The sequence below is a fragment of the Apteryx mantelli genome, chromosome 12 (assembly GCF_036417845.1).
Source record: "Apteryx mantelli isolate bAptMan1 chromosome 12, bAptMan1.hap1, whole genome shotgun sequence".
Classification (NCBI taxonomy): domain Eukaryota; kingdom Metazoa; phylum Chordata; class Aves; order Apterygiformes; family Apterygidae; genus Apteryx; species Apteryx mantelli.
Window position 1 is genome coordinate 22572691 of NC_089989.1, and position 27872 is coordinate 22600562.

Genomic DNA, 27872 nt, shown 5'->3' on the forward strand with positions numbered 1-27872 from the left:
CCTTTTTCACCAGAGAAATCTCAAGCCCTAAATGTAGGGCCATAGATTTAATGGAAGAGTTTCACTTGAGTTGGGTGGACATTGAATCAGGGCCTCTAATGCCAAATATAGGAAGCTGGAAGACTGTATCTATGCCCTGGTGGGCCTGCCCCTGCAAAGGACAGCTTGCTCCCACTGTTGACAAGATTTGGGAGAGTCTTGCCATTTAATGCATAAAGTTTGCAATTTAATGGCAGCCTGTCACTGTTTTCCCCGCTGGTAACACCACAGGGAATCAGACCACAGGTTTCCTTCTTCCGAAGTAATAGGCTGAGCTTCAGATGTGCAAATGCACTAGCCAGATTTGTTTTATTCTGACTAGTGACTTTGTTCCAAGGAAGAGAAAAGCTTATGACTGCCAGCAGCTGGAGGAGTTGCACTTTCAACTCCAGTTTATGGATCTCCATAGTGTTGCTGCAGGTCCAGCACTCTAACAGCTGATATCCATGATAGGTTCATTAGATGCCTAGCCATTCTATTATTAATGCAAACCAATTTGATCTGATTCCATTTTCAATCTGGAAGTGTCAGTGTGAGCTTGATTGTAACTTTATTTGCATTAACGGTTACCGTATTTGCTTCTGAAATGAAATGGCCAGGAGCTTTCTGACCTCTGGCTTTCACGACCTCCAAGTTTGATAAGAAAGAAACAAAGAGCTTTGGCAAGTATGTATGAATAAACGGAATGTTACAGATCACCTGCAATGTGCAGCATTTAAAATCCCAGCTCCCTGCAGTGAGTGTGAAATTAATTGAATTGCTGTTGCTCTCTAGTGCCCATTCTGTGCAACTGACTTACTGTGACTGAATTAAAATATCTAGAGGCAGGCAGAGTACATGCTGTGTAGAGATTAAAGGGAGCAAAGACATGAAAACTAAATCCTTAAAACAGAATGTTGCAATTGATTTTATATCCTCCGACTGCAAAGTGAGGGCGCATCTTGACCCCGCTTCTGCAGGTGCTCAAGGCTTCGAATGCTTCCTGAAGCTGATGGGAGTTGACATGCTTGTGTTTGGCAGCAGAGATCCCTACAGTCAGGGACTCCTGCCTATAAAAGGATGGCAGATTTTTTGTACTGGGCTCTGAGCTTGCATTGCTAAACCTGGTAGATATTTTGCCATTGCCATCAGGAGAATCAGGATTGTCCTATGGGGACTCCAGGCCTTTATCCACAATGACTCGAAGTGGAGAAGGGGCTATAGGATATTGCAGCATCGTTTTTTTCCCTCAAAGGGGAGAGAATGGGAGGTAAGTTTTAGGTCCACTGTAATGAAGGCAGTTTGGCATGCCACCGCATCAGAAAGAGGCAGCAGGTCTATCAGAGTCATCTTTATACGTCTGCCCACCATGTGATATGCATCACTGGATTGTACAACATTTTGGAGCTTAACAAGGCTCTGCACTACCTAGCTGCTTAACTATGTGCTTCACTCAAACACTCAAATATTCCCAGGTCAGTGAGCCTATTTAGATACTTTAAGAAAATGCAGAAGTGTTATGATCACTGGTGCTCTAAGGAAGGTTGCAATAACAGGCAATGGCTTTGGATGGCTGCTTATGAACACGTTTGGGGTGGCCTCTCTGGCGAGTCTTGTTTAAAGTCATTTGCTATTCCTGCATGTCAGGATTATTGGGGTTTGCAGTGCTGGAGCTGGGCTGGTGCCCGCCAGGGTGCACAGAAGAGGCTCAGGGTGTTAACAGCGAGCCACCTTTTCCCTCTTAGAAAAAAAATAGATTGGAATGAAACACATCATCCATTGACATGTGGGCACGCTGAAAGGCAAGAGGACTGGGCGGTTGCTGTGGGCAAGCTGCCCTAGGGGTGGGCGATGGGCCAGGGCCAGCACAGCTGAGGTCTCACAGCCCAGGCTCGCAGAGGAGGAGGAGAACAAGAGCATTTCTGTGCCCGTCGTTCACAGAACAGCTGGTCCAGGGCAGAGCTGGGTCAGAGAGTCGCTGAAGAGTGTGATGAGATGCAGGGCGAGCTGGAAGAAGCCCTGACAAGGGCTGTCTGTACCATCTAGGGTATTTGCAGTCCTGGGTTTCTTTCCTGTCCCAGTAGAGTAGGTAGAAAGCAGAGACAGTCGCCCAGCTCTTCATAAGTACTCTTTTTTAATGTATTGCTCTTTGGAGATAGCTGCCGCAGTTGCCCTGCTGTGGTGACCGTGGCTAAATTTTGCTTCCAAGCTGAGGGGAATAGGGAAGGGTTTCTGCCTACCCGCCCCTCCTCAAATCTTGGCAGCAGCGCGAGCTCACGGGAGCAGGGGATTTGCCTTGGCACACTGGCTCCTTTAAAGCACAAAAGCGTTGTATAATCTATAACACTCCTTGGCAGGGGAAGGCCTTTTCTACTGCATGAGACAGTCATTCAGAAGCACAAACTGCCAGAAGATATAAGAGGTAGTCGCGCTACAGGTGTAAAGCTGTCCTTGGGTAGCAGCTACCTGCCAGGGGCTGCAGGATGTGCCTTTTCCCAAGTTTGAGGGACAGGAGCTGCCAAGCTAAGTTGGGTCCCCACTTCCCCACCAAAACGTGTTGCTCGCATACAGTCTGGCACGTGCCTCTGTGCCCCATGATTTCAGTAATTTTGACATAACCTTTTGAAATACGGAGTGGGGGCAATCTTTCCTTGGGTTCAGGATACCCTTCAGAGCTTAAGCCGGTTGATTTCGGTGGGAATCAGCTACCTTTCAAATCTGTGCTGCGCCACAGTGTTTAAAAACATCTCCTAACAAGTTCCTTAAGTATAAACTCCTCTCTGTTGTGTTCTGCCTGAGTAACGTGCTTTGCTATGCCTCAGCTGCTGACAATAGGCCTGATCCTGCACAAAGTCCTTCCTTTAATTCCCAGTGGATTTTTGGTCGAACAATGGATGCAGGATTGAGCCCAGTGGGAATGCAAACTGCCAGGGAATTATTCATACTCGTGATTTTGATCCATCCATTTTAAAATCGAAAATGCAACACAAAAAAATAACAATGTGTTTGCAGCAGATTCGGCTGATTGCAGGGCATTGTATACGCATGTAGGGGTTTTCTTTTTTCTTTTTTTCCCTCCTTTTACCAGACAGAATAGGTGAAGAGGTTGAGTTGCAGATCTCATTTCTCCTGTTTTGCTGCTTGTGAAGTCTGCCAACAGAATCCACCTTGACAAAGTCAAGGACTCTGCGTTTAATGTTGAACTGAGTGAATAAATTATGCATGAAATTGTGTCGGAGTCTCTAGTGTGCAGAATTGCTCCTTTTGATATGAAAGGTTAATTCAGAAAGGAGTCCAAAATAGCTGGAAATCGTGGGGATAAGTGGATAGTATTCACTGTTGTGAGCTGTTATTACTAGAAATTGCATTCCCTCTCTAGCTTCCCTAGAGATTTAGCTTTGCCGGTGAATATAAACTGTACTCAATAGAATAGCATTTAGGAGTAACAAGAGTGTATGTCCACATACAGTAAAATATTCTAATGGTGTTTAAAAGGAAGCTGTACTTTTTCATGTATTCTGTGCACCCTAAGGATGGATTGCTATTACATTTAGGTCAAGAACAAGACATAGGGAAGGTAATAAGTTTTGAGTACATCTTTATTACGAATATGCTGACTGTACAATCCATTTCAAAGCAACTGGACAGTCAGCTTTTCTGATTGAGTTTGTATGTGCCTTTTGAGAGAGCGTTGTTGCTGATCAGGACTACAGTCAGGTTTTCTTTGAGCTTTGGCAGAAGATTCATTCATGTTTTTATTCAGGATGTCCTCTCCCTGATCTTTTGCTGTAACCGTCAACAGTGTTGCTGTGCTCCTTCTTGAGCTCTTTTTTTGGTGCATGTCTTCTGTAAAATACAGAGCTATTTTTTTTAACCCAAAAGGAAGTTAGTGACTCACTGTAAGCAAAAGCATTAATTTTAGCCAAGTTTGCTCTGAATTAAGACACTTCTTGTTGCCATCTGTTATCGTCTATGATGCCTCTGTAGCAAGGAGCAGGGATTGCACTGTAAACATTCAGGAAATTAGTTTCAGCAGGATATTTTGCAGGCAGATTATTTTGGATCTCAGCTTTCCTCACAGTTGGAGACATTTGGGCTCTGCCTCTCTCCGAGCAAAGGACAAAGGCATTTTTAACATGCCTTGAGGTCCCAGGTTGGGCCAGGTCCAGTCTGTTCAATCACACCAGGAATAGAAGGGTGGTCAGACCCTCCTCTAAACCTCTTTTGTCCATTTTGAGAGGGATAGCAGTGAGCTGTCCTTCCCTGTTCTCTCCATCGCTGAGCCAATATTGCCAGTACCTAGCTTTGCAGCCAGAGTTACCAGCAGGGCACCCTCTGGCAATACTGGGTTTGAGGAATTTCAGGTTTCCTCTTACCGGTCAGATGCTGTTTCCAACTAAACATGCACAAAACAATAGCAGTCCTGAAGCTGTGGAAACAAGAAACTTGTATGATGGCAGGGTCCCAATATGAGCTGCAAGGGAGTGATTCAGGCCTCTCTATATAGGTGTCTAGTACTGTTTTAGCTACCCTTAAGGTATGTGAGATTTCTATATGCAGCTGGTGGATATGAAATAGGACCCACGGAGCTGCACGTGTAAGCCAGGTGGTATACCTTATGGTATTTAAAATGACCCTATAGGCCAGTCAGGCATCTGAATCCCACCCCTGGTGTCTCACAGCAGCTGTCAATGTCTCATGAAACTCTACAAAACACAAGAAAAGTGATCTGGGTGGGAGACTTCAAAGCCCTTGACTTAGAGGAAATGAAAGGTGCCCAAGTGACCTTCATGGCTGGCCATTCAGGACTCGATAAATTGGCTGAAGAGAAATGCCTTCAAAAAAGCAGTCTTGCACACACACTTGGTGGAAAGACAAAACAGGCTTGTGCTGGATACACATACGACGCAGGTGCTCTCCTGGGCTGAATGTCACTTAATCAACAGGTGGTTTATCTGTACCGGGAGATAGGTAAGAAGCAGAGAAGCTGTCAACAGGTAAACAGTCCGTAGAGATGGCTGAAAGGAGAATTCCAGCTAATATCCAAAGAGCTACACAATCCCATATGGACCTAATGAAGTCAATGCATAAAGTGAGATTCTTTTTCATTAGGGAGCCATACCATGGAGCAGTAGTAACATATGTTCAGAGATGGCCACATCTGCTTCTGAACATCTACCCCTCACCTCCTCCACCAGGGAAGGTTATAAGTCAGAAAGTAGTGATAAGTCATGGTAATTAGTTGAAATTGCCTTTGGCTCCTAGTTCTGGAGAATGAGACCTCTAATCTCCCTTTCCGACAGACTCCTTCTGTCCCTTCATGAACTATCTGAATTGGACAGACTGGTTGTGTAACAACCTGGTGTAGGATGCTCTTCCACAGTAGCAGAAATGTTTCTGCTGCCTTCCACCAATGCAGCCCAAGAAGGAGCCAGGGCAAAATTTTCTTACTGGTCAGGAAATGAAAAGATGAATCCCAGGAAATGAGGTGTCCCAGTTTTTGTTACATTTATTGCAAACCAGCATAGATTTGGCCTTAATGTCTCCTTTCATTATACCGTAGTCTCAAAAAGTGTCCTAAATGCAAACTCAAGAATGCAGAGACTGTGTGCTGTCATCTGTAGCTAAGCATGTTTGTCCAAGCACTCAAGCAGGCTTAATTTCCTAACCACTAGCAAGCCCACAATGACACCAGTTTTCACAATAGAGCAGAGCTTGAACTTCCCTCTTCTCCCTGCTCTTAAAGACATGCTCCCTGCTTCAGAAAGGCTTCTGAAATCTCTGTTTGGGAGGCATGAACCTCACTCCTGAAAACAAATTATTTTTTCATATTCTGCTGCCATTTGTTATTGATGCTTTCTCTCATACATCTCAGGGGATCGCTCATCACTCATTGTGCAAAATGTCTCCAAACACAAAAGGGAAATCTGGATGCAAGAAGTGTTGTTAAAAGTTGTGGTAGAAACAGTGAGTTCTGGAAAATGTAATTGTTTCTCTTTTCACTCGAAATGCCAAGACTTGAAAGCATTTATGCTTGCCTGAGATAGGTGGATGAACCGTTGTTTCATTGAAACACACACAGATGCAGTTAAATAGTCCCAGATGGAATCTGAAATATTCCATAGCAGCCTCTTGGGCAGCGAGTGCATTAACTGCCACAGGAGAAGGCTGTAAAGGCTCCCATCTGGTCATCCATCAACACTTTTATACATTATCATCAGCAGCCTGCTTGGAGGGAAGGTGTGCCACATTTCTGAAAATCCAATTAGATGATAGCAGCCAGTTCTCTTTTATCCTCTCTGTTGCTGAGCCATCCAAAGCATTTTTTTTTTTTAGATTAAAGAAACATCATTTTCTTTCACAGGAGCTGTGCTGCTTTATCGTGACCTGTTCTTTTATGTGCTTTATAATTCTATTATTAATTGGGATTTCAACCATTCTCCTGCTACTGAAGTGGGACTCACTAGTTTGCAATTCCTGGGATCCGCCTTACGCTTCTTTTTCCTAGAGATTGATGCAACAATTGCCACTCTTGAATTTGTTGATAGCTACTCTTTTCAAAAGAGAGAGCTTCTTGCAGCAATTCAGCTGCTGCAAAATTGGATGCGTGTCCTCCCCCTTACCTTGATGATTCAGTTCCCTTCGGCTCTAGATGCGCAGGTGTCTCTGCTGTGCCTCTGAACACCACAAATTGGGGTGAATGATACTCTTATATCTATGATCCTTTTTGAAAGACTCAGAGATTTGGGCACCAGCATTGCTGAAGAACTCTTTCTAAAGCACAGCAAACTCCCAAGATCTCAAGAAGTAATTCTAACAATCTTACTTTAAAAAAAATGGGGTTCCTTCTGATTTGAGTTTTTGTAAAAAGGAGCAGTTTAATGGCCAAGACATTCAAATTGCAGGTAATTAGTATTTCCTCCAACATCTTTTTTTCCCAGGCATTACATGCTGAGGATGAGCACTTTGTTATAGTTTTTATTGATGCTGATCAAAGGAATGCTGTTAACTACTACAGCTTTGTCATGGATAACCACTTGCTGAGAATGGATGGAGTGATCTGTGTAGAGAATACACTCATGAAAGGACAAGTCTACCTGGAGAATATATCTGATGAAAATGTACTAGCTGTCAGAAAATTAAATACAGTGATTAATTCAGATCCTTGTGTTCAGCAGGTTAGTGCAATGCAAGTGGTTAAGGTGCCAGTGGTACTCTGAGTATCTATGGATTTTGCAAAGTACTCTTTAAAATGTTTCTTTTGTCGGTGCCATTATCCAGGGGACCTAGAATGAAATAAAATATTATTATAATTCACCTTACTTGAGCTCTAAGTATGACTTCCTATATTCAGAAAAGGTCCCTACTTTCCATCTACATCATCTGCAATGTTAAAGGCAAGATAAAAGTACAGCACTTAGGAAGGAATAATCAGCTCTACGGTACAAACGAGGAAGAGATGCTCTGCTTTAAGGCTCTGGAGGCTGTAGGGCATCTCCAACAGAATATGTGTCGGCAAAGTCCTACTCTATCAGGAGAAAAAATTCTTCTGGTAGGCTGTATATATATGGCGTTAGAGACAACACCAGACAAATACCTGCCAGGGCTTTAAATGGAGGCATAGCTGATCCTACCCCGGGTCAGAAGGCACCAGCCTGCGGTGCTTGCCCTCATGTTTCCTCATTGGGGCTCCAGCCCATGGTTTCACCTGGTGTGGTGGAGGGACAGTGAGGGTGGTCAGAGGCCACAGTCCCTGCTCACCCTCTAGAGCTGTCAGGCTTTCCCATGGGGGGACAGCTGAGGTCTGTCACCTCCCCTTCCCATCTTCTCCCTTGCCAAAAGTCCACGATGCATGGGGGAGTGAGGCTCATTCCCAGAAGATTTTGGTTTGTCCATCATAGGATCAAGGACCTTGTCCATCTGCAGCTCACATGGCCTCTAGGGTTGCCTCCTGTGATTCTGTGTTTATTCTATATATAATCAATACATTTATAAGCTAAAATATCAGGAACAACACCTTTCAGCTGTAGAAGAGGGAAAGACTCATGACATAACTTTCCATGGCCTGAATCTTACTGTTAGGCACTTAACGCATGCAAATAGTATGTTTTTTCCAATATCTAATTTTTAATTAGTTGATAATGGTGTTGAATCCCCATCACTGGGTGCAGCTTTCACTATAGTGTGATAACGGGATCATAGAAGGGAGGTGATACAACCCACTGAAATTCACAGGCAGGTGCAGGAAAAATGTTCTAGCACATGCTGAAGAACACAGAAATGTTGCTATTATTGTTTGCTAAGCTCCAAGAATGAGACCAGAATATCTTCATGACAACATTAGCCAGACAGTGGAAACCCAATGCACCAGAAATCCTAGAAGCTGGCACTTATTTAGAAAACCGAGAGACAAAATTGCGTTTTTTTCTGACATTAGTGGGAGCAGTGAGTTTGAAATAGGAATGCGAACAAATATAGATGTCTGACGTTTTGGGGTTGGAAGGAATTTCAGCTGAAGAATAGGAGTGGGAGAAAAACTACCATGGTCTAAGGAAGGACTCCACTTAGCATCAGAGGAATTTGGATTGGCATCAAAAATCAGTTGAAGAGCTGTGTGTGTATGCATTATGTTTGCAGGTTATTTTACCTGTGCAAAGTGGACTGAGCATCATTCGAAGGAGCCCTGCACCTCCAGATGCAGTGATTGAATCAAAGGTCTGTATTTCCTTTCTGTGAGCACTTCTGCTGAAATCTTGGCTCTGCTGAGGACAGTGAAAAAACCAATTCCTTGGCTTGGTGGGGAGCGCCCAAACTCATCCTCTGTTGTGGTGTGGTCTGATGCAGCATGGACTTACCAGCTTCGGGTTGACACAAATTAGCCTCATTAGTCCAGGCTTATAAATACCGATTCCTTGCAAAGCCTTTGGACCAGATTTTGTTGGTGCTGTGCTAATCCAGCTGTAATAAGTCTGTGGAGCCAGCTAGCACGGTGCTAGCTGGGGGTCTCTGCCTGGTGCTCTCTGGGACTTCCTGTTTCAGGGCAGTGCAGGTGACAGAATCCGGGTCCATCTGCAACAAGCCAACATGATGTTTCCAAAGTAATGCTACTTTTGTCCAAAGTCAGCACGTGATGCCCTTCTGTGCTCACTGAGCTGAATATTGCCATATCCAGAAAGGCTGCTGCAGCAATTGCTTATCAGTGCTAACACTGGAAAAATGCTTTCATTATCATGAATACTTTCTTTTGCTTGCTCTGGACAGCTTTATGGTAGAGGTGTATAATATACTGTTTCTCTCCTTACAGATGAGACCACACAGTTGAGAAAAAGCCAAACTGAGCTTGGGAAATAGAGCACAGGGTTACAGACTAGCCACAAAAAGCACCAAACTTCTCTGGATAGCTTTATCTTTTTAAAAATGTATATTTTGGCTTTACCTAAACAGTGGAAGCCAAATTCTTAAACAGTGGGACACCCTGCTTATGCCAGCATGTCAGAGTCAATAGCTTGGTTTCTGCAGGTATAGTTTACTCAAGGCCTTAGATTTCACCTGTTCTGGGGAAAGGTGGTGCTTTTATCCTTTTTGATAGGAACTCTGTTTTCTGCGATGGAAATACACCAGCCAGAAGGAAATTCCCTTGTGGAAGTTTAATAGTCCAAGTCTGTAAAGCCAGACCCAAACTTTTTGAGTGTTTTGCTGTTTCTGAGTGCTCCCAAAGCTGCACCCACTGGTAATTCATGGCATTTCAAAACCAGTATTCTAGACATCTTGTATTTTCCGTTTTGATTCCAGTCAGGGGGAAATGATGTATGGCAGCTGATCAGATGACAGCTTGGTTTAAGTTATTGGCTGATATCTTTATTTGTGCACCAGCCTTGTGAAGATATTTTGATTGCACTCTGCTTGAGCCAAATCCTGCCTTCGGAAACTTGTTCTTAGCCTCCATGTCTTCCTGGAGCCAGCCGAACCTGAGGGCAGGATTTGGCCTGGGGGGTGAAATAACTGATTGTTTTTAGATTGTTCAGGATGTGGAAGACTTTATCAGTCATCTTTTGAGAGGACATACCTGGACCGTCTCCCAGAGAGGTCAGTGGAAGCTAGGTCAGGAATACCTTCCCCTACTCTCATGCAAGCGGAGTAGTCAGTGACTCTCCCAAAATTGTAGCCCTTCTGCTCCATTGCCTTCCACTTTGCACCTGTTGAGACTAATATTTGTGGGGATGAGGGTGCTTTTCAGCCTGAATTAATCTTGCCTTTTGCATTAAAAAATGGGTTAAGAAGACAGGGCTCCCTGTGCATGCCACTCCCTCTTCCTCATAGGCAGAACCCTTAAGAGGTATTGCGCTATTGAGATTTGCACCTTACTATATATATATATATATTTGTTTTTGTTTCAGACAGAAGTGGTGAAGGATGATGTCTTCTGGGGTAATAATAGGTGTTGCATCCTTGATCGGCTGCGGTTGGATGGGAAGGTGGCCTACCTAACAGGTGGAGGCCAGGGAATTGGAAGAGCCCTTGCACATGTGTTGGGGGAAGATGGTGCTAAAGTAGCTGTTGTGGATCTGGACCTTGCAAAGGCAGAAGCGGTAGCGTATGAGCTGAGCCTTAAAGGCAAGCAGTGCATTGATCTGCAGGTTGCTGTTGTACATGAACCAGTGATGAGTGCTCTAACTGTTTGGCTGCTTTCCTTGTTCAAAGCTTGATCCTTTCTCCTTGCTGTAATTATCTTTCAGCAAGGCCTGATGGAGAATAAGTCAGAGCAAAGGACTTCCAAATAGCAAATATATGCAATGATCACAGAGCTTCTTCTGCCCAGGTTGGATGTCAGTGTTGCCTCAGCAAGCAGTCACTGATATTGCATCATCTGCTGGTGTTAGGTAGCATATGAACTCAACCAGAGAGGCAAATCGATCCAAATAAAATTCCTTGCGAAGAGTGCCCAAAAGAAACACAGCATGCAGTGAGCCATGAATGATGGGGACAGAGGAGGGCCATCTCTTGTAAATAAGTCCTGTATAACTTACATCATACAGATGGAAAAGGAGGTGTCCCTCAGAGTAGATCATGCAGCAGCAGGGCACTTGAGACTTCTTACCACAGTAACTTACTGCTGCCAGTGCTGGTAGTGGTGGAGGAGAACCAGTGAAGGTCCCTACTCTAGATCCTAAGGGAGCTATCATTTTATGGGGATGGTTCCTCAGCCTTTCTGGGAACCAGGAACATTTAAACACTGTGCACCCAAACTGAGGCAGAGAAAGTCATTTTTGAAAACCTCGCCCATAGTTCTTTCAAGCATGCATGCAAGGTCAGATATAGAAACAAAATACTAATAGACATAATGAAAATCCCAGATAAGAGGTAAAATCCTCTACAAGCCACTTCGATTTTAGCAGTAAAAACACAGAATGTAACATAAAATTGAATTCCCCCCTAGAGTCATGCTAAACTGCAACTGTAGAGGGAAAAAAGAAAACTGGAAATATAATTTTAATGAGAAAAGAAAGGAAGTGTTACTCATTTTATAATTCCTCTTGTGAGATTACAACCAACCCTTTTTCTAAGTGTGATACTTCGTTGCCACTAAAGACAGATCTTTATCCAGGAAATTTTCAAGCTCCCATTTGGATGCAGACACCAGTATTTGTGTCCACCATGCTTTCAGAAAGCGACTATTCACAACCGGGGGAGTAGTGATCTGCTTGTTCAAACCTGGAGTTTCCACTCTGTCTTAGCCAATGTAAAACTTTTCCTGCTAAACTGAAACATGTTCACGAGAGGTTTGCATCATTGGATGCCATGTTCTCCAGCAAAGCCATCCCCTGCAGATTTATTTCTATTGCCTCAACCAATTTCCAAGCTAAGGGGTGAGGAATGGTTCAGTTCTGGTTTTGATACCATCCTGAGCCTCCCCAGAGAACATTAAAAAAAGCATCCCAGTCTGTACAATCCCAGTTCCAGTAAGCACTGTGAGACACTTTACGCTGAATATTAGCCTAATCAGTTAAAGCTTTGATTGTTGGGCTGATCCCCAATAACGACCAAGAACAGAAAGTCTCCAGCTCTTCTTACAAATTCTTGAGTCATCCAGTTCCTCCTTCCCTGAAGCTTTTCATTTTCTAATGCACTGAAGCCATATGGTCTTGGCACACAATAGCTGTGCCCTACAAGTTAACTTGCCTTTTGGACATTTTTTCACAGTTAGATCCTGCATATCAAGTAGAGCTATTCAGAAAGAAATGGGCTACTTGAAAGAGCCATGAGACATTGGATGCTAGCAGTCTGTTAGAAAGCTAACTTAACTTTTCTCCAGGGCATTTTCAGTAGGAGTTTGATCATCCATTCTTCAATGGATGTCCTATATCTCTGCTTCTTTGCTGGTGGGCTGCAAACCCTGAGGAGGTGAGGGGGTTACAAAATGCAGTCGTAAGGGTCATGAGGCATTGCAAATATTATTGCAGTCTAAAACAAAGAAAATCTCACTTCTCAGTCTTTCTACATCCTTATCCTTCAAGGTCAAATATTCTCTGTCAGCCTGACCAGTGCAGCTGGTCAGGGAACATCTATTCCATCTCATGACAGGTTTTTCTGAGGCTTCAAATTTATTGTCATTCCTCGTTGGAACAAAACCCAGACTTTGTAATGCTTTTGTAAAAGGGAATTATATCCAAACGCCCGTTTTTTGGAAAGGATCTGAAAAGGTCAGGTTTTCAATCTCTTTCTCTTCAGCACTAACCAGAGTGTCTAGCTTGGACCTCAGAAGCCTTCCCTTGAAAACTTTTGTTGAAATCAATATGTTTCTATGAAATATTTTGGCTTCAAAGAAGCAATGTAGTCTGTTGGAAATGCATTTTGATGAAAAGGCTCAGGTAGCTTTACTCTGGAAAAATTCACATGAGTAAATTAAAGCAATCATTGTAGTATTAATACACATTTTTGCACCTATAGTAGGTACAAAGGAGTTGTGATTTTTTTTCCCCCCCTTGGGTTGTGGTTCTCTTACTCAAAGTTGGAAACACAGTGCTCCAAGTCATTCCTATACTGATACTTTTTTCAAAACGTTTTAGGTAGCTTTCTTAAACCCACTTTGCTTCCTATACCAAAGAGCCCTTTATTGTCCTTTGAGATAGTGCTATCATTTCACGATGAGTTTTAAAGATCAGAAACCCTGTGATCTCAGTTTTATCTTTGTTAGACAGCTCGGAGGTATCTCCCTTGACCACAGAGGTCTTTGTTTTTAGAGTCCTAAGTGAATAATACCTTTTTCCACAGTTGCTGATAGATTCTGACAGAAGAACCAAAAATGATGAAACATAACCAAAAAATGCTAAGGGTTATCTTCTGCTACATATTCCCCTCTGTCTTCAGGGGGAGTAACTGCCTTTACCTTGAGGCGAGAATTAGTCTGGTGGGATTTTTAAAATGGGCATTTTCACAGTAAACTATGCAAATGCCTTCCCCACAATGTCAGTTGTGATCTTCTTGTCTACATGCCATTTATTAATTTATATTGAGGGACCATTCAGAGAACCATGCCCAGAGAGGGAGCCCCATGGCAGGGGGCTGCACGCACATCTACTGCAGAAGGGCAGACCTGGCAGATCAGCTCCTCTCCTCCATGAAGCTACTGGGCCCCTCTCCTGCCCTCTTTTCTTCCTGAACTGCTTCCATGAGCCCTGCAAAACTGCCCTGAAGACCGAAAAGGTGCACTGGGTACTGCCACGTGTGTAGCAGTGAGGTATTACCTTGAGTTTTTTACCCCTGATTGGCACTACCGATTTAAAGCTATTTTTCCAAAGTTTATATTTCTTTTTAACATATGGTTTGGGGGGGACTGTGGAAGGCAGAGACTGTTTTTTTGGTTTTTTTTTGTTTTTTTTTGTTTTTCTCTTTCAGAGTGCAGGGGTATCAGTTGAATTGATTAAGGTCAAGTGTGGGGCTCTGTTTTTGAAGTGAGAGTGGTGTCATGGTTTCTTTGCTAGATACTCACACATAGCGCTTTTTGTCTTGTTTTTATGAACTTATGTATAAGATGAAGCCACAAATGGGGTGAGAGTTGGAGGGCAGTTGAAGAGCCTCATTCAGCTACCATTAATTACACGCTTGTACCATTTTGTCTGTAAATAGAATAAGAAAAGTTGCAGCAGCTCCCTGTTCATTACGTGTCTTGATAACAATTAGGAGGAGCAACCGGGGCTGTCTGGCTTTTCTTATTCTTTCAAAATATTTTTAACATAACCTGTGATAAAATAAGAGGCCTTGTTTTGCAGCAGGACGTGCGTTCGTTTTTATAGGTTGCTGTGTTGTTTGTCTGCCCTTTTCTCTGCCGTGGGAAGCGAGGAAGCCCCTATAGAGCTGAAGGCCAGAAGGGACCATTAGCTCCTGTGGCCTGACGTGGGGAGCACACCAGACCAGCAGGACCTTGTGTCATACACTCTGATGTGCTCCTGGTGGCACTGGAGATCAAGAGGAGCTTCTCCATCTGGAAGCCTCTTTCCTGTCATTTTCTCCAAGCATCACTGGGCTTTTATTGTTCTGCATTGCTTCCATGGAAGCCTCCATCTCAAAAGCTTCAGTTTGGGAGAGCTTCTCCTCCTAAGAAGGGTTCACGGCTATTTTTTTCCCTTTTTTTCCCTCTTTTTAATTAGAATGACCTGAAAGAGGGCTAAATGGAGAATAAATTTTCCATTTAAATAGAAGTCCAAAATCTTCTTAAATTTCTCTCAATATCAAAACTAAATAAGTCTTTAGACTTCTAGCCAGTGGTGGCATTTGCTTCAGTTCCCATCGACTCCTCAGTGCTGGCAGACTCCACATTAGCTTACCCACAGGACTGACGTCTGGAATGAAGCAAGAGCTCAGCACCACCTGAACAGCCAGTCCTATGACATATTTAAGAGAACAAAATGGGAGCCTGTGCAGATAATCCCTCACATCACCTGAGGAGGGATCGCTCCTCCCCACGTGGGTGGTTGTGGATGGGATAGCAGCACCTGTAGTCATTTGGAAGTAAGTTTCTGAGCTTTCTCATGAGGTCTGCAGCATGGTTCGGGAGCTCAAACTCAGCTCAGATGCTGATGTATGGGTATGGTATCGATCAGGTAGTCATGAGTGTCCATGAGCAGTCAGCCCTACTCATGTGGTGAACCAGCCATTCCTCTCTCCTTGTAAGTCTGGGGGCTTACAAGACTTCACTGTGTTGGCCTGTCCAACTCCTGCCACTAACTCCCGAGCTTCTAGGTAACTCCAAGCAGCTTTGAAGGAGAAGAAAACTTTCACCAGTATTTAGCTCCTGCTAGTTAAGTGAAAATAGGCAGCTGAGTAGGAGAAAGAGACCCGACCAGTGCTCTTATTAGACCTGGGGAGGAGATGATGTGACCATAGAACCTGCAGCAGAGCTTGCACCTGCGAGTTGCACGGGAACCCACTCCTATGGCCCCAAGCCCTGGAAATCAGAGTCCCTTCCTGGAGCTCTTTACCTATTCATGGCATTGGCCCTCTGAGCAGCATGGCTTTAGCTGGTGGTGCATGTCCTTGCCTTGACAACATAGTTTTGCTTGGAAAACACAGCTTTCTTTCTGGCAGACTGTATATATTTTTAAGTTGTTGACCAATTCCTTCTTTGTTATTAAAGCAGCAAAGACGAAATGGAGAACCCGTGTTATAGCCCTGCTCGTAACATCCAGCCTTTCCCCAGCCCAGTGGTCTGGAATAAGCTTGCTTTATCAGCTATAACTTCCCACTGTTTGCTTGTAGGCTGCTGATCTGTGATATAACCCTAACAGCTGCTTTCCTTCTTGTGAATTAAGACCGGTTCACCAGAGCACTTACTTGTGTAGCCTGGTTTAACTTTCTGGATGCGGATAATCCCATTGGCTTCAGATGCCTTGGTAGGCTGCTTATTTTGTTTAATAATAAGGGTACTTAAAACTGATTTTGATAATAAACTAAATCAGGCAATTTACAAATCAACATTGGAATACTTTGGGATTCTGACTCCACATGAGCAAAGTCAAAGTCTGGATTTTTCTGGCAGGGGAAAAAATTAGCAGCTTTTGCATATTTTGGTTCCAGTAAGTTTTTTCGCTTCTGTATGTTTGCATTATTCTGGCAGTGTGATTTCCAGGAACTAAGACTGTGAGCACCATCCTTGTGAACCTTCAGGTCTTCCTGGTTAGCCCCTAGATAAAACTGGCTTGGTTTTGTCCGAGACTCAAAGCCGTACAGATGCTGTAGTTCACCCAGAGAGCATTTTTTGGACAAATTGGTTTGATTTCTGTAGTATTGACAGGGGGGCTGGCATGAAAACATCTGCACTTGAGAAAATGCAAGAATCCTTTCCTTTATCTGGTTTATGAGCTGATAGCAGCCATCTGCAAGCGATAGTCCTATGGTCTTCAGTGCCCGCCCGACCGCTGGAATTACTCGCCGTAGCTGGGAAGCTGCAGTTGAATCTTTGGACAGAAGATGGTGCAGTGTTCAAAGCTTCGTCCTCGTGCATTGTCAAACTCCACTTTCAGGTGTTGGTTTTCTGCTGGCCTCCAACAGGCAAACCTCACACCAGTTAGTAACTTTAAAAAAAAAAAAAAAGTATTAGAATAAGAAACATGCAATTTGCTACTGTTTGTGGAGCTGTGAATTAAGGTGACATATAAATAAATAAATATATAAATATAAATGTATATATATATGTGAATCAATAAAGAATTATAAAATAGATCATGATTTCTTTTCTCTGTGAATTCTCTGTGAATTTCTCTGTGAACTTCATCAATCTTATTGTAACGCAGGGATTAAAAGCATTGCCCTTGCAGCAGATGTAAGCAAACTTGAGGATGTGCAAAGGATTGTAGATAAAATCGTAGCTCTCTGGGACACAATCCACATCGTGTGCAACAGTGCTGGAATCAATATGAACTCTGCGTGCGAAGGTACTTCACTAGAGGAACGGGACAAAACTTTTAATGTTAATTTACGAGGATTATTTTTGTGCTGTCAAGTAAGTGAAATCTGTTTTTGCAAATGGACAGCCGTTTTCTAAGCATTTACCAAGACTTGATAATACTTTATTACTAATTATCACAATAAAATTGATCCTAGTTTTGGTGGAGTTCAGAAGAGATTAGTTCTTTGTCGGCTACAGATTTTGATCAATATTTTCAAAAGTAAGCGGTAATTATTGGCTGGCCAAACTCAGACATTTAGGAATGGCCTGATTTTTAAAGGATGGGTATTCAATGCTTCTGGAGAAGCAGAAATCTTTAGGGGGCCATTCCCAACATTAGCATTTTTTTGAAAAATGTTTCCAACCACAAAAAAGGACTGAAATGGCAATGGGATTTTTTCCTGCATCAGCCATTTTTATACCAAGTTTTTATATCAAGTACTTAAAAAAAAAAGTGTTCGCACATAAACTCTTCTGAAAAGTGAAGACTAATTTATTATCATGTCATTATTAGCACAATCACAAAAAGGGTCACTGGTCTTTCCTTTAATTTCTGTCACAGGCTGCAGGCCGCATTATGCTGAATCAAGGATATGGGAAGATAATTAACACAGCATCTATGGCAAGTTTAATAGGTGAGTGATGAGAGCTAACAGTTGTGCTTCAGAATCCATATTTTAATTACTACCGATGCCATTTGAATCAATTAAACCTGTATTGGGAAGGAGTAAATCACTGACATTTTGTATTAGAGGAAATGTACTACAAAATTTTTATTGATATCATTTTTCAACATTTATCTGTCCTCTATGTTTCAGAGCACTTATTACTTTTTATAGAAGAGGTGGAGTCACCTCCGTGGCGTCTGCAGCACCGACTGCCCGGGCGAGGTGCTGGCGCGCTCCCTCTTAATTTCGGGCAAACGCGCTCGATGGCAGGAAACGCTGCCCTTGCGATGTCTGCGAGCCGCCCGAAAGCTTCGGTGCCGGGCTTCGCCCCGGTGCCCGCGGTTATATTTCAGTATCGTGGCCAACAGGTGTCTCCACCAACGCTGCTGAATCAGCAGTGTCGTCAAAGGCGCCAATAAACCATCGTAACATATGGAATGAAATCCCTGCTGCTGAGCTAATCTGGAAGGCAGTTACATGCTGGTGAACTGAGGCCCATGTAACAAAAATTGATCAATTACACAAATTAAGCATAGCCCTTTAGGAATTTATTTTATTGGTCTGGACATCTGTTGCAGTATTGTCCAAATCCAAAAATCAAATGGTGCCTTGGGCTGCCAAGTTAGGCAAGAAAATCTAGTAGCTATAAAAGTACAACTGAAAACCCCTGTATTAATATCATGTCCATCTGCTGAATGTTACATAAATATGCAGTCTTTTATTTTCCTTGGGAATAACATTTATTTTTACTGTGCCCAGTTTGACATTCTATGACATTCTGTTCAGTTTATTACTCAGTAACTTTAAATGTTTCTTCAAAAAAAAATGCATTTATAATGTTGTTGTTAATCTTTTTTCAAGTGTCTTTACCAGCTGTTTTACTTATGGCCAAACCCGGGCGCCATCCCTCCGCCCGGATTTGCGGAGTTACAGAATCTCCCAAACAAAAATAATTTGAGAAAAGAACGTAAAGCTTTAAACTTCGCCTGCCTGGTGCCGCGCTCTGGGCTGCCGCAGCCCGCTCCGTAATAACAAAGCACAACGTATGAGGAGGTATTCCGCGTCGGAGAAAGCCACGGCGCGCTGGAAATTCGCCCCAGCTGGCTGGGCGTTAGGTAGAGCGGAGGCGCCGGGCGAGCGGGCACGGAGCCTGGGAAGCAGCCCCCGCGGTGGCACCCCACGAGGCGGCACCCCACGAGGCGCACCAAAACGTCGTCGCAAGTCGACGCGCGCGGGCACGGCCAGGCCGGGAGCTAAGTCGGGCGGGGATGCGTTTACCTTCTGAACCTGTTTCAAACTTGGCATGGGAAAACTCTCGTAGTTATAAAACTACAACTGCAAACCACGATGTTCATATCATGTCCATCTGCTGAATGTTAAATAAATATGTTGGTTGGTTGGTTATTTAAGTATGTTGGCCAACTGGCATAGTATGAAATGTTTCTAGAAATAGTTAGGGGATATAATTTTTTTTTTTTTTTTTGGTAGGTTGAGTCCTTCCTGAGAGAGGCAGGAAAATGAGGAGACTCTTAGCAGGGTAGGGAGATTTGTTTGTGATTTCTCGGATACACTGCTCCGAATCAACTTTAATTAATTGAAGATAAGCTGCATACATTTTGCATATGTGCATTTTGATTCTGATATTTGGCTGGAATTATTCCAGACGTACGCTACAGCAGCGGAGACGAGACGGCTGCTGCTCCGCACGATTTATACAGGTGTAACTCGGATCTGTAATTTTCACAGTGAATATCTTTAGCCGTAAGTGGTCTGGTCTCCTGTATCTCTGTGCACCTCTCATTAACATTACACGGCTGCTTCAAGGTCAGGCTAGGAGCCTTATGCACCAAACAAGGTAGCAAAAACACAGTGTCAGGTGTTTAAAATGTAATGCAGCTGATGTTGGCAGCATTTTTATCTGCTCTCCTGCCATCTTCTCTCTGGAATAGAAGTGAGTGTCCTCCCTTTCCAGAACCCTTACAAATTCCTTTATTTTTTGTAGCACCTCTGGAGACAGGGCTTTACTCAGAAGCTCTGGTCTCTTTTCGTGTAAATTTGGAGGCTTTACGTTTTTCATCCGTGAGAGCGCAGCTGGAAGGATGGCAGCAGCCAGGGAGGAGGCCGCGGCGCCGGGTGTTCGGCAGCGACGGACTCCCCAGCTCCAGAGCTTCCTAACACCCTCCGGCTTGTTCTTGAGCCTTTACGATTAAGAGGTGCCAAGTATCTCAGGAGGGAGAAAGTTCATCTTCTGAATTACCTTGCTTAACCGTTTCTGTGAAGACCAAAGCACTTGCATGGAGGGACTCTTGCAAATGCTGCCTGAGCACCCACCCCAAATCGGAAAGCTGCCTCTGATAGCGTGCAACGACTTGCTGCTTTCACCCACACGTGCTAGAAGGGCAAAGACGGTGCCAAAGCTCTTATCCTCTTAGCAAATGCCGAATGATTTATCACAAACAGACATGTTTAGAAAGTTTAGCAAAGACCTGCTTTGGGGAGGTTACGGGGTTAACTACCGAAGCTGTACGTAACCTGGAGCTGATGCACAGCAATTAATCAAGAAATTACGTTCCACTCGTTTTCGCGAGCCCACACGGAGTGCTGCATCTGTGGGGTGACAGACACGCACAAAGGGCAAAACCGTTTTGCCGGTAGAAATGAGGATCATTCGGTATTGAACGAAAAACCGGTGCGGAGGAAACGCTGGCGGAGGGGGCCGCGGTGTGGAACGCTCCCTTGGCAGCAAGCGAAAGGTCTTCCTGTTCTGGCGACACCTTCAGCACACGCCGAGAAAAAGAAACACTGGCTGCGGCCCCAAGCCTGCGCGCTCTATAGAGGGAACTCGCAAACGTCTATGTTCAAGGCAAAGGTCCTCATTCGCGCGCTCAGGCCCTTGCCGGAAGGCTCTTCGCTCTTCGGGGCTTTGGGCTAACTACCTCGACGACGTTGCCGTTTGTTACTCTCTGCTTTTCACCCTTTCAAATGGCACGCTTGAAAGCAATCGTGTTAGGCAATAAAAACACGTGGATGTGCTGGGGTACCATGGCGAGTGGTGGTCTAGACCAGCTCACCTGCAGAAATTCAGGTGAATTTATTGCCAATTGCCATTGCCGCTCATATGCTGTCTTTTTTACCAGCGTACTATGGGTTTTGCCTGCTATATCTTGCACAAATGATTCACGTGCTTTTAGGGTACAGTGTCACCTAACGGTTTGCACCCACTGGGGACAAGTCCTCAAGCAGCTTCCCAGGAAGGCTGCCGAGCCCCCCGAGCGCACGGCGCCGGTGTTAGCCGAGCCGATCGTTTTCCTCCGTGACTGACATGTGACAGCCCTGAAACATTTGCGAAAGCTTCAGATTTTGAAAGTGGTGGGTGTTCTGCATCCTTGGGACACACATTTGCTCACATCCACACAAACACTGAGGAGATAATGTGATGTGTTTGCTTCAGACTGTGGCTAATTTAAAAATTAAGCAGAATAATTTGTTCCAGGGAGCTATATATAATATAATATGTTATATAAAGTCTGTTATGCATGCATATTATATTCTATTACATTATATTATATTAGCATTATAGTATACATAAGTATCATATATAAATGTGCATATATTATGTGTATAATATATGCATGTGGACAGGCATATATGTTTATTTATTTTGTAAAAAAATACTTGCCTGTGTATGTTTAATGCATTATTTTTGGCTTTTCCCAAATCTGGATCTTTTTAATTTCTTTTTTTCTTTTTTTCCTTCATTTTCTTTTCAGCTGCCCAGATGCTGGGGCAAAAATATTAGATGGGAAAATACAGATTTAGAGTTTTGTGATGTGGTGGGTGGCTATATTCTTGTTGCTCCCTGCCAAGTATCGGGGTAAATGGCAAATACCTCATCTTAATATAGGGAATTGTCCATGTAGTGCTTAAGCTTCCAGACACATATTCATTTGCGGAGACTAAATAATCCTCTATTTCTGAATCCCTCCTAGTTCCGCACCCACAGAAGCAGTTAGCATACGCCGCCTCGGAAGCTGGGGTCGTAAAATTAACACAGACGTTAGGAACCGAATGGATTGACAGAGGAGTAAAAGTCAACTGCATTTCCCCGTAAGTAAATGCAGTCTCGTTTTGAAAGTACAAAGAAAATGAAATGTTCTAAAAAGCTCAAATGAACAGTATCTTGGAAAATAAAGTTTCTAATTAGCAGGTGGATTGCATCCCTTTTTACGTTGTCTTCTCCTTAACAAAGGTTTAAATACTTAGAACCGAGTCTGCTCTGTTGCTGTGTATACTCAGGGATTTAAGAAGAGGTTTTAGCATTTGATAATAGGTTTTCCAATAACATGAAGGGTAGTTTTTAGCATTTCTCTTCCAGATGAAATATTTCCTTAGTCTGTCCAAGCCTTCTGCGGTTAAAGAAAAGGCTTTTGACACTTAATAGACAATACTTCTTTCCCCTTTTTACTTGAGACAAATACATAGGCACTTTAAAAGCCACATTGTACTGCTGTAATTGAGATACTGTTCAGCTCTGACAATCACAGGAGACCAGGTGTAATTTTGTAAATAAATATATATATTTGTTACAAATTGCATTTTCCTTCTTTTCGGAGACTTAAAGCTGCACATTTTATTTTGTGGTATTAATTCATGAAGCAAAGTTTTTTGCCACCTAGACTGTTTCTCTCCCCGTTTCTCACACACATGCACAACACAGTCACTTTATTAAACAATTAACAGTGCACAGTAGCGCTGAGCGGAAACCCAAGTGGATGGCGCTAATTGGAAGCGGTCAAATTCTGTAGACCATTGAAGTCAATCAGAGTCAGTAAGAAGAGCAGGATTTTAACCCAGGAGTTAAATTGTAATAATGAAGATATAATGTACAGCAAATCAGGAAAAACAAATTACATATTTTAATCCACAAAGTGGAATAAAAAAAAAAATCACAAAGCTCCACAGCAAGTGCCTGTTTTTACTGTTGGTCTGCTCTCCACTTCCTTGTGCTGGCTGTCTTCCTTATGATTATTTATTGCTAATTATAACAGTGACTCCCGCCTCTGCTCTATGTGATCCACAGGTTCTTTAAACAGCATCTTCCTTCTTAACAGGATTTTCCCCATGCCAGTGCTAGCAGCTCCGCAACAGAGTTCTCCCAAGTAGGTCTAGTGAATTTACACTGGCTTTTAGGAGCCAGGGGAGTTGAAGGGAGTTAGTGAAGGTCAGCAGGACCGGGCAGGAGCTGTGCCTGAAAACACACCAGTAATCTTTACTAACAGAGGTGGGATAGTAGTGCTGCATTCACAGCAATTATGGTTAGAAGGCACTTTAGATGAGAAATTACTGATTTTTAGGGGTTAAAATAAATTTTAAAAATATCCAGTGAATGATCAAAACTCGTTGTTTTGTATAAGTTATAAACATATATTTCAAGAAGTTACATTTTTGGAGTCAGAGCATGGAGAAAAAATAGAGTCATGCTTCTCTTTCCTACTTTTTAAGTCAACATGAGTTGCATTTTAATCATCCTTACCTGTCTTAAACTCCAGCTCTGAGCTCAAAATCCAATCCTAGAAAGTGGGATTTCTGTGTGTGGAGGAATAGCCAGAAAGGGCGCACAGAGGACAAATGTTTTTGCTATTTTCAAGGGCGCCTGTTCTCGCTATGGTGGTTCTGACTAATGCAGCTGGGAAGCGGAGCGAAAGGCTGTGGAAACCAGGCAGCTTTTTCCTCCCGTCAGTTCAAAGCTTTGGCCGAGCCTCCCCTCGCCGAGGACTGCCCGGGGAGCTCTGGGTTGGGTTTCAAAGCAAGGAACCGTGCAGCGGTTTGTGTGGCTGCTTGTGAATTCTCCGACTGCTCTGCACCAAAAGCAAACGCCGCCTATTCCTTGCGCTGATTAAATATTTACCCCGCCGCCTACGTGGGATGTGAACGTGCATTTCAGTCTCACCCTGAATTAAGATAAAAAAAAAAAAAAAGTGCAGGTTTGGACCTGTCCTCGAGACCCCACCAGGCCTTGAAGTCTTGCGTCATGTCTCTAGACCAGGCTCGTCCAGGCACAGGGGCATCTGCAGCTCATTTGGGCTTAGCGCTCAGTGCCTAGCCAAAGCCTTAATGCATCGGTGCAGCTGTCGATGTCATCGGAGCCCTTCGCAGGGTTGAAAAATAAGAGTTTGTCCCAAATGCACCAGTCTTTCTGAGCATACACCTTCAAACTAGCACATAGCCATTTTATAACAGGAGGATATTTTGGGGGGTATGGGGAGCACAAAAGTTGATATAGGGCATAATGGTACCTAAGATTAGCCCTGGATAATTAAAATACATAAATTTGCCCTTAAGTCCTTTGCTTTTCCCACATGCTGCTGCTTCGGTGCTTTATGGCACTCTCAGCGTACTTCTCTCTCCAGCTCCAGATACTCCAGTTTGGCCTCAGACATTATTTCACCATGCAAACCTTCTGGCCTTTTTTCCCCCTTCCTATCTGGTCACTTTTTATCAACTTATTTTTTTAATGAGTGCATAAAACTTATGCAGAGCGATGCATAAAAGTTATGAATGCGTAAAATGTTATGGCAGAGTCCTTAGCATGATTTACTGCATTTATGAAATTGAACCTACAGGCTTCTCTCGCTGATCAGGTAAGCCTGGTGCTTTAGATAATTCTGCAATACAGCCCGGTTTTGGTTTTGGTTTAGTATTTTCTGAGGGTGAAGTACTGTCCTGGATCGGGGTTATTAATAACGTGACACTGGTTAATCAGATTTCTTTCAAATCGTGGCTGGCCTGCGGGCCACCGTTGCTGGCCACCTCTCCCATTGCCCTCGTAGCTGTGTCACAGCTTAGTGACACAAAATAAAATAAAAATAGGTGCTGGAGTCTTCCCCGAGGGACGTGGGCGCACCTGAAGGCGTCCCAATTAGGCAGCATTGCTATCCCCATTATGCAGCAGTCGCTGCTGGCGAGTGTCTTTGGACTTAAATCTAATTCCTTGGGAGATGTCCCAATTAAGTGGCTCTCTTGATTAAACACTTCCTGATTAAGTGGAGTGTACTTAACTCATTCAAATTAATAACTCATCTGAAAGAAATCAAGTTACACGCAGATGGAATCTTTTTTTGCTCTCATTTGGGGATTGAACGCACGTAACAATTCCAGTTAAGTATCTGGTAAGTGATATTTTTCCTAATGTGTCTCTCGAAGTGGAAATGTTTTAGGCAATTGTTTTTTTTTCCTAATGCCTCAAATTGTCCTGTGTATCAATAATGAAATATTGATGCTCATATCTAATGTTAAGGAACCAGCAGTTTGATATTACATTGACATGCAACAGAAAGTACTGATAGGCTCAGCACTGCATACAAGATGAGGTAGGGAATTAATGCATTGGCAGTTGTCTTTGCTGGAACTGGTTAGAAGCCAACTAAAATCTGCCTAAAAGGGTTCGACAACATTAAATTGCCCAACTTGGCACCAAAGCTTTCCCAGAAGATGTGTAGTATCAATGACATGCCTAATATTTATAGTGCCATCAGTATGTGTGTTTGCAACTTTAAGTTTTGTGCTATATTTTTTCCCTCATTTATATAACAAAAATTTGTGAGGAAGTTTATTGTTATGCATCAAAATTTTTACTACTTGAAGCAAAATTAAAGAAAAGTCCACCAAGAGGTATAGTTCTGTGATTTACAGGTGGCAGCGATTAGACCAAGGATCAGTTTTCCAAATAGATGAAAAAGGATCCTCTTTTTAGCAAAATCTGTATTATCTATACTGGCTATGCTGGAAGAACATGTGTCATATTTTGTAATCCACGTTCCCCTTTGGATTAAAGCATATATGTAAATTAAAAAGAGCATAGTGTGGGTCTTATTCCGATCTCTGACAGTGTAAGCCAAAATGATTCTTCCAATGATTTTGTAAGCACAGAGAAAGACATTTAAGAGAAAGGAGTCCAACATATTTCACTTCTGCTGCTCAAAGTGTGTTTGTCTCAGAAAAAAAAAGAAAAAACAGTTCTCAAGGAGTTTGGTCAAGTGAGGAGGAGAGCGGGAGACTGTGCTTAGGGGAAATAAGTGAACTGTCTGCAGTCCTATCCCGGAATGTGTTTGATTTTACTACATTGCCAGAGCTTAACCAAGCTGCATTGCTCAGTGTTCCTGAACTGCTTTGGTTTTTACTGATGATTACAATAAAAAATAAAGCTGACATTTAAATCCTGCCTGATTAGCGAAAACAGAAACATTTGGGGGAAAGTCTGCATTAGTTCCACTTTGTACCAGAGTAAATAGAAGATTTCAGACTTCATTTAAAACAAAAGGTAAATCTCATACCCAGAATCCAGTGTGTCTCAAAAAATTATTTCCTTGGAAGTATAAATTGGGATGCCGATGAAGTTTCAGAACAAAACGGGCATTTTTATACTTTGTTCATTTCATATTTATCACTAGCTTGTTTGCTAATTTTCATTTGCAAGAGGCAATTCTTCCAGCTAACTGGCTGCCTCAATGGGCCACTGATTTCTTTGAAGTGACAGTCTGTAAATATGCATAAAAAAGAGATGCAATTAGCGTGTGTGTGGTTCAGTGCAGCCTGATTTCATTGGCAAGTTTACCCACAGTGTTGATAAGCTACATTATCTAGAAAATTGGCCGCTGAAAAACAGCACCTCTGATTGCCAGCAAAGGTTCCAGATAACAGGGTGCTGAAGAGAAATATAATTGAGGTTGAATATGTTAACCAAGGTGTCACATGCTCCTTAGAAGCGCTAATTTATCAGCATGTTGGAATTTTTATTAACATTTGGAATGCATTTCTACCACACTAATGAAGTGGAATTGGCAGTTCAGGTTTTAGTTATTGTCATTTCTGAGAAGTTAAATGTAATTTCTCGTTAGACACAGTTATGTAAATATATTTGTTCAGGGGCTGAAAAAATTATACATTTCACAAAATACAAATATGTTGTTAGGGAGGAGTATGACAAATCAGTTGCAGTTAAAGTCATAAAAGCCAGCCAAATGTTAGTCCTGTACTGTGCTTTCTATAGCATCACTCATTTTTAGGGCACCTGAGGAAAATGAACTTAGCGGAGTTTTAATAGATGGTGTAGTCACTCATTAATGTAAGCCCAGCAAGACAGGTAAGTGTGTTGTGATTTGTCGAGGTATTCGTTTACGGGGAAATTGCACTCAGCGTGCTGCGCTTGTCTTTGCCTCTTCTTTTTTTTGCAAAGAGGATCTAGGGCTGGGAAAGGTGCTGGCTTTTGTTTTCGCTGTTTTTTTGACATATGGAAAGTTGGGCTGTTTTCAGTGCTCGGCTGTGTGCAAACACGCTGTGTAACGTTATGCTGTGAAGCGCTGAAAAAAGAAATTGGGAAAAGGAAGAGGGTTCCTGAGCACAGCGACAGAAGCGGTTCTGGTCGCTCTCGATTCCCGTGACGTGCTTGTTTCTGCAGGAAAAGGGAAACTGGATATTACGTGAGCAACCTAAAAGTACGGGGGCAGCTCTGTTAGCCAAGGATACAATATGTGGGGATTCACTTTAGAAGAAAACTTCTAAGTGGTGTAAAACTTCTAGCAGTGGTGTAAGGCAACGAGAAAGAAAATCACGACCGAAGTTTGTAGTTCTGACTTTTAGTAGATATAGAGGAGGTCTAACTTGGGGCTCTCCCTCAGAGTTATTTTGTGGTTTTCTTTCCTAATTAGCACTCTTTTAAGCGCTAGCTTCCGTTTCGATGAAACCCGGTAATAAAATAACAGCGTGTGCGCTCTTTCTAGGGGGTCATAGACATGCCGCTCATCTGGTCCATGGACCTGGGGCTGCTGGTGCGACACTGGCTGGTGGACATCCCTACCGGACGGCTGGCCCAGGTGATAGACCTGCAGGCTGCCGTTGTCTACCTGGCCACCAAAACCTCCGATTACATGACGGGCCACAATCTGGTCATTGAAGGTGGGCAGAGCCTGTGGTGAGAGCCATCTCCATGCTTTCCTCCTCCGGAGGGTCTCTAAAACCTTTTAGGCTTTAGTGGGTAGATAGGAAAAGCCCTCAGTCCCCAAGCTGAATTGCTTTAGCTTCTCCCCCAAATGCCCAGCATTTCACAGCGTGGCAACTTCTATCTGCTATACGTAAAAAGGTATCATTGCATAATTCACTTTGTAAAGTATATAATAGAGTTTCTATGAGTTTATATATACCAATTTGGGCCCATGTGGATAAACAACCAGCTAATACGAAAT

The 27872-nt window shown here is 43.1% G+C and overlaps 1 pseudogene; it reads left to right on the forward strand.

Moving 5' to 3' along the window:
- Positions 1 to 27605, forward strand: part of LOC106483813 (uncharacterized) — a 31222-nt pseudogene extending 3617 nt beyond the window's left edge.
- The last annotated feature ends 267 nt before the right edge of the window (positions 27606 to 27872 follow it).